The sequence below is a fragment of the Somniosus microcephalus genome, unplaced genomic scaffold, assembly GCF_052327205.1.
Source record: "Somniosus microcephalus isolate GS21.2 unplaced genomic scaffold, FLI_Smic_1.0 unresolved_chr1, whole genome shotgun sequence".
NCBI classification, from domain to species: domain Eukaryota; kingdom Metazoa; phylum Chordata; class Chondrichthyes; order Squaliformes; family Somniosidae; genus Somniosus; species Somniosus microcephalus.
The window spans coordinates 54,819,540-54,835,569 of record NW_028225179.1 but is presented as its reverse complement, the minus strand read 5'-3'; the positions used below and the strand labels follow the sequence as shown (position 1 = coordinate 54,835,569).

General features: G+C 45.8%; 1 non-coding gene across 1 annotated transcript; it reads left to right on the top strand.

The window, feature by feature from the left end:
- The first annotated feature begins 12,865 nt into the window (after positions 1-12,865).
- On the top strand, positions 12,866-12,939 carry trnat-cgu (transfer RNA threonine (anticodon CGU)). Its single transcript has one exon. It is a non-coding gene; the product is annotated as a tRNA-Thr (tRNA).
- Positions 12,940-16,030: the final 3,091 nt, after the last annotated feature.

The following is a 16,030-nucleotide window of genomic DNA, read 5'->3' as shown; positions in this document are numbered from 1 at the left end:
GTGTGGACTTCGGTCAGAACTGCAAACACATAGGTGCAAGAGAGAGGGAATCTATTTCCTCTGGTCGGAGGGTCCAGCACAATGGGGTGAAGCAGTAAAGTTAGAGCTCCCCCGTTCAGGGATAATGTAAGGAATCTCTTCTTCACACAGAGGGCAGTGGAAATCTGGAATTCTATTCCCAAAACAACTGGTCAGGCTGGGGTCAATTGACAATTTCAAAATGAGATCGATAAATTTATGTTCGGCGAGGATGTGAAGGATTATGGAATCATCGCAGGTAGATGGAGTTAAGATACAGATCTGCCACGATCTAATTGAATAGCGGAGCAGGCTCGAGGTCCTAAATGGCCTCCTCCTATTTCTCTGCTCCTATGACAGTAACAGGACAGAAAGCTCAACCGCTGCAAACATACGGCACATTTTATTCATATTTAACAGCAAAAATATCCGTGCCGTGTGCAACTATGCTGTGGTCAGAAAAAATACGCGAAGCTGACGTGTGGTGCTGTGATCATATCATGGTTAGTGCCCTGCATTGTGGCCGCAGTAACCTCGGTTCAAATTTAAATCACATCACAGCTCGCTTTATATCTGCTGTCCTCTGCGGCACCTGCTAATGGAACAGACTGATAAATCAAATCTTACCACATGAAAAAAGATGTTTTTTTGGAGGTGAAAACCTATTTACTCATTTAAAACCCCGCACTCTCACATGCCTGAGCCTGATACTCCATAATTCAAACCCGCCTCTTCTCCCAGCTTTTTCTTCTTCCACAATCAGTAGCAATTCTTTACTTCACTCCTTCCATTTCATTGTCACGTGCCTGCCGTATTACCTTAATCTAACATTCACTTCATGTGCTTACGTGGTTAAGTTCTCTCTGCTACCACCGCTGCTCATTGGGGCACATGCTCCATTTGCACCAGTGTACAACCAGTCGATACATTTAGATCTGTTTGACCGCTTGACAGATAAGCGCTGCAAAAGCATGACTGGCCTTTAGAAGAAAAGCGGCCGAATTGTTCACGAAATTTCATTGGAGAATCTTGTGATATCTTGTTAACTGAAGAACTGGGTTTTGTTTTGATGCTGGTTGGCACTTTTCCGAAAACTCTTGCAGTGCGTGAGCGACGGGCAGCGCTACCAAGCTGCCAATGGGGGTTTAACTGTGAACTATTGGCCCGCTGTTATGGTGCAGTTAGATCGGAAGTGTTCCGTCTTAATCTTAAGAGTTCTGTTGAAATGTGTGATTGAAACAAATATAGGATACATGGAAAGAGTTGAAATGTCTTTGAATGCCCGTGGCGCAAGGCCCTGTGTTCTTTATGAAGAGCAGCAGCAGGAATAAAGTTTTACAGAAATAAAATGTACAGACTTGGTGCGAATGAGTAAACTGCGCTGGTCTAAGATAGATAAAAGTTTGAAATTAAATTCATTTCCAAAGGATAAAGTTAACCCTTTCTGCCAGCTCCCTCGTCATTTGCTTTTTCAGTTAATATTTCAAACGGTGTAAGAACATAAAAACATAAGAAATTGGAGCAGGAGTAGGCCATTCGGCCCTTCGAGCCTGCTCAGCCATTCAATGAGATCAGGGCTGATGTTCTGCCTCAACTCCATTCACCGGCCCTATCGCCATATCCCTTGATGCCCTTACTCGTCAGAAATCTATCGACTTCTATTTTGAATATACCCAATGACTGAGCCTCCACAGCCCTCTGGGGTAGAGAATTCCAAATATTCACCACCCTCTGTGTGAAGAAGTGTCTTCTCATCTCAGTCCTGAATGGCCTATCCTTTATCCTGAGACGGTGGCCACTGGTTCTAGACTCCCCAGCCTAGGGAATCATCCACCCAGCATCCACTTTATCAAGCTGTGAAATAATTCTGTATGCTTCAATGAGATCCCCTCTCATTCTTCTGAATTCAAGAGAATAGAGGTCTAGTTTACTCAATCTCTTCTCATAGGACAGTCCCGCTATCCCAGTAATCAATCTCGTGAACCTTCGTTGCACCCCCTCTATGGCAAGTATATCCTTCCTTCGGAAAGGAGACCAAAATTGTACACAGTACTCCAGGTGTGGCCTCACCAATGCCTTATATACTTGGAGTAAGACCTCTTTACTCCTATACACAAATCCTCTTGTAATGAAGGCCAGCATACCATTTGCCAACCGAATGGCTTGCTGCACCTACGCATTCACTTTCAGTGACTCATATACAAGGACACCCATGTCCCTTTGAGCATCTGCATTCCCCAATTTTTCACCATTCAGGAAATACTCTGCCTTCCTGTTTTTTCTACCAAAGTGGATAACTTCACATTTATCCACATCATATTCCATCTGCCATGTTCTCGCCTAGTCACTGAGCCTGTCCAGATTCCCTTGAAGCCTCTTCACATCCTCTTCACAACTGACACTGCCACCTAGCATTGTATCTTGAGCAAATTTGGAAATGTTACATTTAGTCCCCTCATCTAAATCATTGATATAGATTGTGAATAGCTGGGGCCCAAGCACGATCATTGAGTGACCACACTAGTTACAGCCTGCCATCCTGAAAAAGACCCGTTTATCCCTACTCTTTGTTGTCTGTCTCTTAACCAGTGTAAAGCCCGTGTAGATTGGAGTTCGCTCTCAGTTTTCCCATCGATGTGAAAATGAAACACGAGGTGGCGAGGATTGCCCCGAACAGCAGAGCTGGGCACTGACTCGATTTCTATTGCTGCAGGAGTTGTTCTGTTCCTGTAAATATTTCCCTCAACATTAAAACGCCTGTTTTAACTCACAGCGTTTAAATGGGCGATTTTATTATATGTTAGAGAGTTTCCATCAAATAGATTTTAATAAATCTGCAGAAAGATGAGGTTAGGACTGGAACTGGTATGATGACGATACACAGAGTTAACATCAAATTCAGGCTCATTTTGCAATGGGGCAGGAAACCGCAAACAGTTGCTGATATGTGGCACCGTGATCGTATAGTTGTTCGTACTCTGCGTTGTGGCCGCAGCAACTTCGCTTCGAATCCGAGTCATAATGCAGGTTTTTCTTCCTTCAACAATCAATAGCCCTCCTTTACTTTCCTCCTTCAATTTCGTTGTAACTTTCCTGTGGTATTACCTTAATCTAACATTCACTTTCACCTACTCTTACCGCTAAGTGTGCTTTGCACCCACCGCTATTCCTGGGGCACATGTCCCATTCGCCCCAAACTCAAGTCGATACCTTTAGACCTGAGGGACCGCTCGACAGACAAGCTGTAGGAATGCAGGTTCGGCCTTTGGAACCAAAGCAGCCCGATTTTACAAGTAAACTCCTTGGGGAATGAAGTGAACTGGGGAGATTAACTGAAGAACTGTTTTTTTTTTTAGCTGGTAGTTGGCGCTTTTCCCTAGACAGTTGAGGAGCGTGAGCGATGGGAAGCAGTACATGGCTGCGGATGAAGCGTGAAATGTGAAATATGCAATTTTTGCAAACTGGTTATCAAAATGCATAATGCACGCTCAGTAGGGAACAAGAGAGGAAGGGACGCTCCGGATGTAACAGACAGGGTAAGGGACGCTCCGGATGTACCAAACAGGGTAAAGGACTCTGTGAATGTATCACACAGAGTAAGGACGCTCCGGATAGATCAGACAGTGTAAGGCATGCTCCTGATGTAACAGACAGTGTAAGGGACGCTCCGGATGTATCAGATAGGGTAAGGGACGTTCCGGATGTACCAGCCAGGGTAAAGGACGCTCCGGATGTATCATACAGATTAAGGGACGCTCCCGATGTACCAGAGAGGGCAAGGGACGCTCTTGATGTACCAGACAGGGCAAGGGACGCTCCGGATGTACCAGACATTCTAAAGGACACTGCGGAATTACCAGACAGGGTAAGAGATGCTCAGGGGGTTCGAGAGCGGTTAGGGTGCACTCAGAACCTATCAGACAGAATAAGGGACGGTAAAGAGGTATCAGAGAGGCTGATGGATGCAGAGTTATTACTTTCTAAACCTCACATTTTCTAATTATCAATAAAAGCAGAAGTTGAATCCGAATGTAACAGGTGGTCTGCCGTCTCCCACGTGGGGGCAATAAGACCGTAGAAAGGCGCCGGCCTGGACAATTGTAGCGCTGAGAAATAGATTTATAACTTACACTGATTCCCCCACCCAATACATTAATAAATAACACAGATATGTCTAAATATATTTGTAATGAACAGAGGTGCAAAAGCAATTACATCTAACACAATAGCAACTCACAAATACATTTGTATCTAACATGGACATACACAAATATACTTACATCCATCACAGGTGATTGATTGCTAAAAGTACTGTAATTGTTTGTCTTTATGTGTCCCAGAAATTCGGGTCGGGGGCTTCCCGTGGGTGCAAGCCCCCGACCTACACTTACCTTGCGCGCCGGCAGTTGAGCTTTAGGGCTCCGTGGATTTCCTCTCTGTGGCCCGGTCCAGCTCCCGGCGCGCTGTGCTTGCGTGTTCCAGCGGCATAGTTAGTGCGATGCGTCCCCTTGGATAACGTGAGCCATGGGCAGCCAATCCGAGGAGGGAAAAGCCCATTCATAAGTTTGACAGAAAGACCTGTCAAACTTATGAATACTCCGGTCCCCAAAACAGTAGTTAACCTTCAAATAAATTTTAACAAATCATCACACTTTTTAAATAAACTTTAAATTACATTAAATAACTATTTTAAAAATAATTTAAATTTTTGAAAAAAATAATTTTATAAAAAAACGGGGCTAAAAATAAACTTACCTTACTTTAAAGTATTTAAAAATAATAAACCTCTGGAAAAAATGTTTTCATTTCAATTAATTGACCACTTACGTTTAAAAAGCAGGCCTTACGCCTGCTTTTCAAATGTGTAAATCCTACAGGCTTACCCTTGCGTGAAAACCTGTAAAAAAAAACTATGTTCAAAACGCACGCGCCGCCTCCCCTGCGCGCGCGTTCCACCTCTGAACCACTTCGTTCAGAGGATCGGAAGTGCCGGTTTCCCGCGCATGCGCGGTGCATGCAAGATATCGGCCCTTCCATCGGATCTACGCGTGAGTACCCCGTGCATACTCACGCGTTGGGACCCGAATCTCTGGCCCTACTATGGGCCAGAAATTCGGGTCGGAGGCTTCCCGTGCGTGGAAGCCCCCGACCTGCAGTTACCTAGCGCGCCTGCCGTTGTGCTGTGGGCCCGCGTGGGATTCTGATCCTGGGCCTGCTCCAGCTGCTGGCGCGCAGTGCTTGCATGTCCCAGTGGCGCCATTAGTTCGAAGAGTCCCCTGGGATCACGTGGGCAATGGAGAGCCAATCGTAGCACGGAATCTTTATTATCAGATTTGACAGGAAGACCTGTCAAATCAATGAATAGAGATCTGCCCGAAAACCTAACTAAAACTTCAACATTTTTTTAGAAAACATCACAATTTTAAAATAACTATAAATTACATAAAATAACTATTTAAACAAAAATTTAAATTTTGAAAAAAATAATTACTGTTTTTAACGCGGCTTAAAATAAACTTACCTTTCATTTAAGTATTTAAAAATAATAAACCTGTGGAAAAAAGTTTTAATTTTATTTAATTCACCACTTACCATGTCAAAAGCAGGCCTGGCACTGATTGTTTAATCTCGGCAATGAGAATTTCACATACATAAAGCAGATATTTTAGATCAGATACAGCGTTAAATCTCATTGCTCTAATGCATCAGTGTGTGAATATGACATTAAATGTGTTTCAATACATAAGAAATAGGAGCAGGAGTAGGCCATACGGCCCCTCGGGCCTGCTCTGCCATTCAATAGGGTCATGGCTGATCTGAATGTAGACTCGCGTCCACTTCCCTGCCCTCTCCCCGTAACCCCTAATTCCCTTATCTGCTAGGAAAATGTCTATCTCCATTTTAAATTTATTTAATGTTGCAGCTTCCACAGCTCTCTGGGATAGCAAATTCCATAGATTTACTACCCTCTGAGTGAAGAAGTTTCTCCTCATCTCAGTTTTGAAAGGGCAGCAACTTATTCTAAGATTATGCCCCCTAGTTCTAGTCGCACCCATCAGTGGAAACATCCTCACCGCATCCACCCGATCAAGTCCCCTCACAATCTTATATGTTTCGATAAGATCGCCTCTCATTCTTCTGAACTCCAATGAGTAGAGTCCCAACCTACTCAACCTTTCCTCATACATCAACCTCCTCATCTCTGGAATCAACCGAGTGAACCTTCTCTGAACCGCCTCGAGAGCAAGTATATCTTTTCTTAAATATGGAAACCAAAACTGCACGCAGTATTCCAGGTGTGGCCTCACCAATACCCTGTGTAACTGCAGCAAGACTTCCCTGTTTTTATACTCCATCCCCCTTGCAATAAAAGCCAAGATTTTATTGGCCTTCCTGATCACCTGCTGCACCTGCATACTATCTTTTTGTGTTTCATGCACCAGGACCCCCAGATCCCTTTGTACTGTAGCACTTTGCAGTTTCTCTCCATTTAGATAATAACTTGCTCTTTGATTTTTTCGGCCAAAGTGCATAACCTCACAGTTTCCAACATTATGTTGCATCTGCCAAATCTCTGCCAACTCACTTAGCCTGTCTACGTCCTTTTGCAGGTTTTTTATGCCCTCCTCACTCAATGCTTTCCCTCCCATCTTTGTATCGTCTGCAAACTTGGATATGTTGCACTCGGTCCCTTCCTCCAAATCGTTAATATAGATTGTAAAGAGTTGGGGTCCCAGCACTGACCCCTGCGGAACACCACTAGTTACTGATTGCGAGCCCGAGAACGAACCATTTATACCAACTCTTTGTTTTCTGTTAGATAGCAAATCTTCCACCCATGCCAGTATATTACCCCCAACCCCGTGATTTTTTTATCTTGATCAGTAATCTTTTGTGTGGAACCTTGTCAAGTGCCTTTTGGAAGTCCAAATACACTACATCCACTGGTTCCCCTTTATCCACCCTGTATGTTACATCCTCAAAGAATTCGAGTAAATTGCTTAAACATGACTTCCGCTTCGTAAAACCATGCTGACTCTGTCCTATTAAATTATGTTTATGCAAATGCTCTGTTACTGTTTCCTTAATAATGGACTCCAACATTTTGCCAACCACAGATGTTAGGCTAACTGGTCTATAGTTTCCAGCTTTTTGTCTACTTCCCTTCTTAAATAAGGGTGTTACATTAGCAGTTTTCTAATCTGCTGGGACCTTTCCTGAGTCCAGGGAGATCTGGAAAATAATCACCGATACATCCACAATCCCTACCGCCACTTCTCTCAAGACCCTAGGATGTAGGCCATCAGGTCCGGGGGATTTATCCGCCTTAAGTCCCATTATTTTACTGAGTACCATCTCCTTAGTGATTTTAATCGTGTTTAGCTCCTCCCCCCCCATTGCCCCCTGTTTGTCCAGTGTTGGGATATTTTTAGTGTCCTCTACTGTAAAGACTGATACAAAATACAGTAGGGGGATTTAAAGCAGATTCGGAGCCAATGGTTTCTAAGGTGATCTTACCTGTGGCTCGTTAGTTCAGTATTTCTGTTTCCAAATGGTAGAAACAACCTTTAATAAAGTCCCCTTTACCGCATGTCCTGCCGAGCTCCCAGATTGACAATGTGGAAAATATGGAGCAGGCTTCTGGAAACAAACGGACTTACACATTGACCTCACAGTTTCAGCACTTCTGGGACGGAATTCCTGCTTTAAAGAATAAAATTGCCGTTTTATTGCGATGTACTGAACACAAGCTGTTTTTCTGGCAGTTATTATTTGAAGATTTGTGGAATGTCTCCAGGCCGAGGAAAGTGGTTCTATTAAAATGTTGGGGCGCGTCCAGAATTTGGACCCGGTACCTCTTGCATTTTAATTGATGTGAATTCCCAAAATGACAACCACACCCCTAGACCAAAGAACCACTAACCTTGCACTGATTGTTTAATCTCGGCAATGAGAATTTCACATACATAAAGCAGATATTTTAGATCAGAGACAGCGTTAAATCTCAATGCATCAATGTGTGAATATGACGTTAAATGTCTTTCAATACAGTAGGGGGATTTAAAGCAGATTCTGAGCCAATGGTTTCTAAGGTGATCTTACCTGTGGCTCGTTATTTCACTCTCCCCTTCCTCCCACACGCTGACGGTTTTTAAACCTTGTTTTATTTCTGCTTCTCTGGGCCAGAGCATTCCACAGTCCCACAAGCCTTTTTACAAATACCCTTTCACTGCTTGACTTCTCTGTTTATTAGTTATGAAGCACCTTGAGGTGCAATGGTGGCGTTTCTGACGTCAAATTAAAAGGCGGCGATTTGGAAACACGTTGGGGTCACAGTTTCTTTTGCACAGAATTGAACCGGAATCTTTCAAGATGGACTATTGTATTTGCTGCATCACAATAAAACATATCTTGTTATAAAGGCTGGCTCATTAGCTCCCCAGTGTCAGAGGAAGCATGGTCTGATCTCCTCATTTATTTCATGTAAGACACAAACACAGGGTAATCATTCAGAATCACCTCACAGATTGACACAGATATAAATAAAGCGGTAGATACAGATAGCAATGAGACACATGGCGAAATGGACAAGAGTTCTGTACACAATTAAACTCTACAGAGATACCGACAGTGTGAGAGATCATTACAGGATCCTGCAACGATGCCTCGGTCAATAGCAACAGTTAGGAGCTGCATTTCAGATGCGGGAACAAACCCATGAGTTTGTTTGCTGTTCCCCAGCTCCCAGAGTGAGTGTGGCCGCGACAGCAGCAACATTCAGGCCGCCTGTCCGGCCCCGCTCTCTCCAAGCGCCCTCTGCTGGTGGAAAGCAGCAATTGCAACCTCAGAGAGCGTAAACTGCCCATCGCTGCGTAACAAGATATCATTGAAGCAGAGGAGCGCAGAGGTTTACATCTGTAGCGTGTAGGTAATATGACCGACTCATTGTTTTGGAACAGCTGAACCTGAATCGTTCTCTGGCAGATGTTGCAGATTTACGTATGAAAAGTGCCCTCGAGGTACAATCGACAAATTTGGAGATGACGTGCAGTGGGACAAGTTAAAGGATCAGCACAGTTAATGCCGAGAACAAATTAAACAGTAGCTCAAGCTGATGAATCTTACACTGGATCAGCGGAAACTTAGAGGAAGCGACATTGAGAAGGGCTGTACTGCGATTCTAACACTTCTCCAAGCACATTCCGGGCAAATCATTGACAGTAAAAAGACGGTTTGGAATGGAAATGGAACTGCGGGCACGCGTGACAGAGCATTGGTATTGGGAATGCAAAACTGCTGTCTCCAATACTCTGCTTACCTGAATCAGTCAAAATTCAATGGACAATACATGACAAACCTATTTGAATATACATTTGATAATCAGCTGATTCGGTCTGTATTCCAGACAGAGTGACACTTCAGTGAATGGGTATGAATCTCGCTTGAGGGATTGTAGATTGAAATTTGCGAAAGGTCCCTCGTGAGCCCCTTTTTAACGTTGGCGTCGCACTTCTGCTCCCACATGACACAGATCAGCCACAGCCTCTGCTCCCTGCCCGCCGGCTGCAGAAACATTGTCTCCAGATTACAAACTGATTCTAGGTCGGAGATCAATATTCAGGGTAGAGCCTAAACACAGCGGGTGGGATCAAATAATAAAGCATTTATTTTAGACCAGAGGCAGCGATAAATGTCCAATATTGCTCACATGCATCAATGTGTGAATCTGACATTAAATGGGTTTAAATACAGTGGGGGTATTTACAGTAGATTCGAGGCCAATAGTTTCCAAGTTGATCTTTCCTGTGTCTCGCTTGCCTCTCTGCCGCCTTCCTCCCACAGGCTGCCGGTTTTTAAATCTTGTTTTAAATCTGCTGTTTGCTCGGCCAATGCATTCCACAGTCTCACAACCCTTTCTACAAATACCCTTTCAGTGCTTGACTTCTCTGTTTATTAGTTATGAATCACCTTGAGGTGCAATGGTGGCATTTGTGACGTCAGATTAAAAGGCAGCCTATTGGAAACACGTTGGAGTCACAGTTTCTTTTGCCCAGAATTGAAACTGAAACTTTTAAGATGGAATATTCTATTTGCTGCATCACAGTAAACAATATCGTGTTATAACTGTTGGCTTATTTGTTCCCCAGTGTCAGAGGAAGAGTTGTCTGATCCCCCCATTTATTTCATATAAGACACAAACATAGGGTAATCATTCAGAATCACCTCACAGATTGACACTGAGATAAATTAAGCGGGAGATACAGAGAGCAATGGGACATATGGCGGAATAGACAAGAGAGCTGGAGAAATAAGAAACGGCCTGAGAGTCCAGAAGACTGCGACGGGAAGCTGACAGACATCAGTGAGTGGGGGCGAGAAATTGCGCCAGCATTCGGTCCCGTGGCTTAGCTGGTCAAAGCGTCTGTCTAGTTAAACAGGAGATCCTGGGTTCGATTCCCAGCCGGGCCTATTTTTATAGAATCTCCAGGGGTGAGTTTCTTCTCGTGTGAAAAGGCTACAATTCTTTTAAAAGTAACTGTGCCTGCACCAGTTCCCATTCTGGATGAAGGCTCCAGTGGCTGCGAGGCCTGCGTTGAATTTCACCGCTTCTGTATTTCTGGCGGTGCTGATTTTGGAATCTTCACCAAAAATCCATGTTTCCTAAGCAGTGCCATGCGACACTTTGCAGAGCTCCAGTTGTTGATGTGTGGTGCCGTGCTCGTATAGTGATTAATAATCTGCATTCTGGCCGCGGCAACTTCGGCTCCAAACCGAAACATAACGCAGACTTTTCTTCCTTCCACAATCAATAGCTCTCCTTTACTTTCCCCCTTCAATTTCATTGTAATTTTCCTGCGGTATTTCCTTAATCTAACATTCACTTTCAGCCACTTAAACTGCTAAGTGTGCTCTGCTGCCACCGCTCTTACTGGGCCACATGTCCCATACGCCCCAATCTGAGTTGGTGCTTTGAAACCAGTCGATACATTTAGACCTGCGGGACCTCCCGACAGTCAAGCTCTGCGAAAGCCGAGCCGGCCTTCGGAACCAATGCAGCCCGATTATACAAGAAAATTCCTTGGGAAATGAAGCTTCAAACTTTTCAAACAAATCGTTTTATTTACATAATAATACAAGCTTTACAGAGAGAGACTTGTACAACCTCAGTGGTGCAACTCAAAACTCAGAATGTTGAATTCTTCTGCTTCGGGAGAGGGAGAGATGAATTATGAGTTGGTGTCCTCCTTGTTTTTTTTCTGGTCAGTCTTCCAGATCTCCACTCCGTTTGTCTGTCTCCTGGACTGTCTCCTGGAATGTGTTCTGCTTTTCATTTTAGAATGGCTCCTCTTGTACCATTGCTGCTGACAGAAACAAGCCTTCCAGTGACTTTCCATTCTCTCTCTCCCATGGTTACACAGACTGATGCTACCGGACAGCACCGAGTGTATGGAAAGGTACCTCAGAGACTGTCGAGGCCTCCTTATCTGGAGCTTCCAGACAATCTGCAGAAAACTTTTGGAATTCGGTCAGCAAACCTTGTTGAAGAAAGTGATCCAGTTCTCTCGGCAATCCTTTAGTTTCTTTAAAACCGGCATTTAAAATTGCAAAATCCTCCCAGAGGGAGCAGATTGAAGAAAATAATTTATTTGAAGTAATTAATTATCATAATGAGAAAACCCGCTGGGAGCAGGGCTCGAACCTTCGCGAGGAAAAACCTCATTGGATTTCAACTCCAACGCCTTAACCACTCGGCCATCGCAGCCGTGGAAACAGCGGCTCCAAGATACTAAATTCTCAAATCGCTGACCCTGTTTATTGTTGGCGATGACGGTTTCGTGATATTTAATTTGCTGCGATCATTACAATAAAAGAAAACTTCCGATATTTAACGGTATGTAAGATGTTGAGAACAGTATGGAATATTCTGCAGGGTAATGAAAATAAACAGCAGAAACATTGTGTTCTGCTCCCACATGACTCAGATCAGTCACAGCCTCTGCTCCCTGCCCGCCGCCTGCAGAAACCTTGTCTCCAGATTACAAACTGATTCTAGGTCGGAGATAAATATTCAGGGTAGAGCCTAAACACAGCGGGTGGGAGCAAATAATAAAGCAGTTATTTTAGACCAGAGACAGCGATAAATGTCCTATATTGCTCACATGCATCAATTTGTGAATCTGACATTAAATGGGTTGAAATGCAGTGGAGGGATTTAAAGTAGATTCGGGGTCAATAGTTTCCAAGTTGATCTTTCCTGAGTCTCTCTTGCCTCTCTGCCCCCTTCCTCCCACAGGCTGCCGGTTTATAAACCTTGTTTTAAATCTGCTGCTTGCTGGGCCAGTGCATTCCACAGTCTCACAACCCTTTCTACAAATACCCTTTCAGTGCTTGACTTCTCTGTTTATTAGTTATGAATCACCTTGAGGTGCAATGGTGGCGTTTGTGACGTCAGATTAAAAGGCAGGCTATTGGAAACACGTTGGAGTCACAGTTTCTTTCGCCCAGAATTGAAACTGAAACTTTTAAGATGGAATATTGTATTTGCTGCATCACAGTAAACAATATCGGATTATAACTGTTGGCTTATTTGTTCCCCAGTGTCAGAGGAAGAGTTGTCTGATCCCCCCATTTATTTCATATAAGACACAAACATAGGGTAATCATTCACCATCACCTCACAGATTGAGACTGAGATAAATTAAGCGGGAGATACAGAGAGCAATGGGACATATGGCGGAATAGACAAGAGAGCTGGAGAAATAAGAAACGGCCTGAGAGTCCAGAAGAATGCGACCGGAATCTGATAGACATCAGTGAGTGGGGGCGAGAAATTGCGCCAGCATTGGGTCCCGTGGCTTAGCTGGTCAAAGCGTCTGCCTCGTAAACAGGAGATCCTGCGTTCGATTCCCAGCGGGGCCTATTTTTATAGAATCTCCAGGGGTGAGTTTCTTCTCGTGTGAAAAGGCTACAATTCTTTTAAAAGTAACTGTGCCTGCACCAGTTCCCATTCTGGATGAAGGCTCCAGTGGCTGCGAGGCCTGCGTTGAATTTCACCACCACCTTCTCAAGGCCAATGAGGGATGGGCAATAAGTGCTGGCCTTGTCAGCGATGCTCACATTCCAGGAGGGAATAAAAAGAATAGCATTGCCACGCACGATACCGCTTAATAAAGGGATTGTTGATGAAGAGTATGACTCACTAGATGCTGCTTGACCCAATCAATGCTTCCTATATCATATATTTTTATTTTGAACTTTGCAGCGAGCATTTCTTTGGTAAAACCCGAAAATAAACATAATTGTGGCAGCGGTGGGATTTAAATCCACTCCCCTGAAAAGACTGATAATTAAATCCAGCGCCTTGGAACGCTCAGCCACGCTAGCACGTCATTGCTGTCTCATTTCTGATGCTGGGGACTGACAACTGAAAGCTGACTTTCCTGTTGCTTTTGCTTTGGGTCCAGGGATTTGCATTGAGAAAGAAGGAAAGAAAAGATCTCTCTGTGCTGTGTTTACGGGGCGCGGTGGTTGAAAGGTTAAGGAGGTGGACCGTTAATCGACTCCGCTCTGCACGCAGGGTTTCGAGTTCTAGCGTTGTTGCATTTCAGACTAGGTTTTTTTTCATTACTTCAACACATCCAAGGCTCCTGCATCTGAGTGCCATCTTTGCCCAATCCGCAGTGGGGAGTTTTGTTTTGCTGCCTCGCTCTATTTTCTCAAATCAGCAAGGACCTCATTCCCGCCCAAACTGTTCCTTGCACGGAGGTGTTGAAATTGTAAGTTATGACCCACGTGAAGTATCAGTCACAGTGGGCAGTGATGTCCTGGTAAAATGAATATTTCTTCACAGATGCTGCCTGAGCTGCTGAATATTTCCAGCTTTTTCTGTTTTTAATTTTGTGCTTTCACTGTAGCAGTTTACCTGACAACACAAAACTTGCCTCAAGAGCGGAGCTCCAAGCAAAACGTTTCGGTGGTCTTCTCATACACAAAGTCCACTTAACTTTCCGACACACACTGTGAAGTCAGCCGGTTCCGCCCATATTGGCCTGAGCCACGGCATTCAAAACACTCTTTGCACCTGGTATCAGGGAGTCTAAAAGTTTCTCAGAGAGGATTGCGAGAGCAAAGGTCAGCTCAGAGGTTGTGAGGGAATTGAAGGGTTCCTGAGATAGTATCAAGGGGGTATGAGGGCTTTGAGTGGATACCAGAGAGAGTAGTGGACTCTGTGGCGGTATCAGGGAGGTTAGAGACTCTCAGGATGTATCAGAGCGCGTAAGGGACGCTTCGGATGTTTCAAAGAGTGTAAGAGACACTGAGGATCTATCAGCGAGGGTGAGCAATGTTATGGAGATATCAGAGTGGGTAATGAACACTCAGGTTGTATCAGAAAGATTGAGGGAATCTTGGGAGGTAGCAGAGAGATTATGTGACGCGGAAGTGGTGTCAGAGAGGCTGGTGGAACAAGAGTTGTTTTTTTTATAATTATCACATTTCTAAATGTCAACATAGTTACTAAAAACAAATGTTGAATCCGAATGGAACAGATAGTCTACCGTACCCCACGTGGGGCAATGAGAAGGTAGAATCGTGCCGGACTGGACATTTTCAGACCTCAGAAATACATTTATAACTGACACAGGTCACCCACCAATACATTAATAACTAGCTGAAGTGCCCGGCGGTGCCGAGGCTTTTTCGAGGGAGTGTTGTTGTTGGAAGAGAGAGAGAGAGCGACTGGGGGGAAGAGAGAGAGTGCCTGGGGGGAAGAGAGAGAGCGGCTGCGGGAAGAGAGAGAGCGACTGGGGGGAAGAGGGAGAGCGACTGGGGGGAAGAGAGAGAGCGACTGGGGGGAAGAGGGGGGAAAAGAGAGGGGGGAAGGGGAGGGGGGAAGGGGAGGGGGGAAGGGGAAGGGGGAAGGGGAGGGGGGGAAGGGGAGGGGGGAAGGGGAGGGGGGGAAGGGGGGAAGGGGAGGGGGGAGGGAAGGGGGGGAAAGTGGAGGGGGGAAGGGGGGGAAGGGAAGGGGAGGGGGGAAGGGGGGGAGGAGGGAAGGGGGAAGGGGAGGGGGAAGGGGGGGAGGGGAGGGGGAAGGGGGGGAAGGGGAGGGGGAGGGGGAGGGGGAAGGGGAGGGGGTAGGGGGAGGGAGAGGGAGGGGGGAGAGGGAGGGGAAGGGGAGGATAAGGGGGAGAATCCCCGAGCACCGTGATCCCCGAGGCTCGCCCCCCCCGAACTCCCGATCCCCTGATCCCCGAGGCTCGCCCCCCCCGAACTCCCGAGCCCCCTGATCCCTGCCCCCCCGAGGCTCACCCTGGCACCCCCCACCAACCCCACCACCGATCTCCGGATACCCGATCTTCTGAACACCGGCCCCCCGCCCTCCGTAGCCCCGCCCTCCCGAGCTGGCTTCAAGACCGCCGATTGCGGCTGTGAGAGACGGCTGGCGGACCCGGTTGCCGGGGTAACCCTTCCCGCTCACCAAGCCCCGGCCGAGATCCGCACTCCCGAGAGCCCCGCCGACCCCCCGCCCGAGCCGAGCGGGGAACAGAGAGACGCCACGTCTCAGCTGCTCCTGCTGTGCGCGCACCCTGACCCTCGTGGCTGACGCCGTTGCCCCGGGTAACATGACACCGGGGGGCGCGGGGGGGGGGGGGCTGTTGAGGAGCTTAGCAGAAACCGTGGGACAATTTCCTAGCTCGGGCCTGGCTGTGCAAGAAAGGCCCAGGCTTTCAGGCCTAACAAAAACGGGGAAAGGTAGGAAAAAGAATCTTCAGGTTAGAGAAAATACTTACAAATGAGTCTGGTTTTTTTTTAAACAATTTAATAAAAACAATTTTATTTTGCTGGAAATGTATATTTGAAAAGAAAGAAGCAGAAAGCAGGAAAAAGGATGGAAGCAAGATGGCGGCTACTCACCTCAGTTCAGAACGATAAGGCCCGCCCACACACGCACCGATTGGTCGACCGTCAGGTCACCAAACCTCGAGGTCACTCTGTCGCTAATGAGCGGATA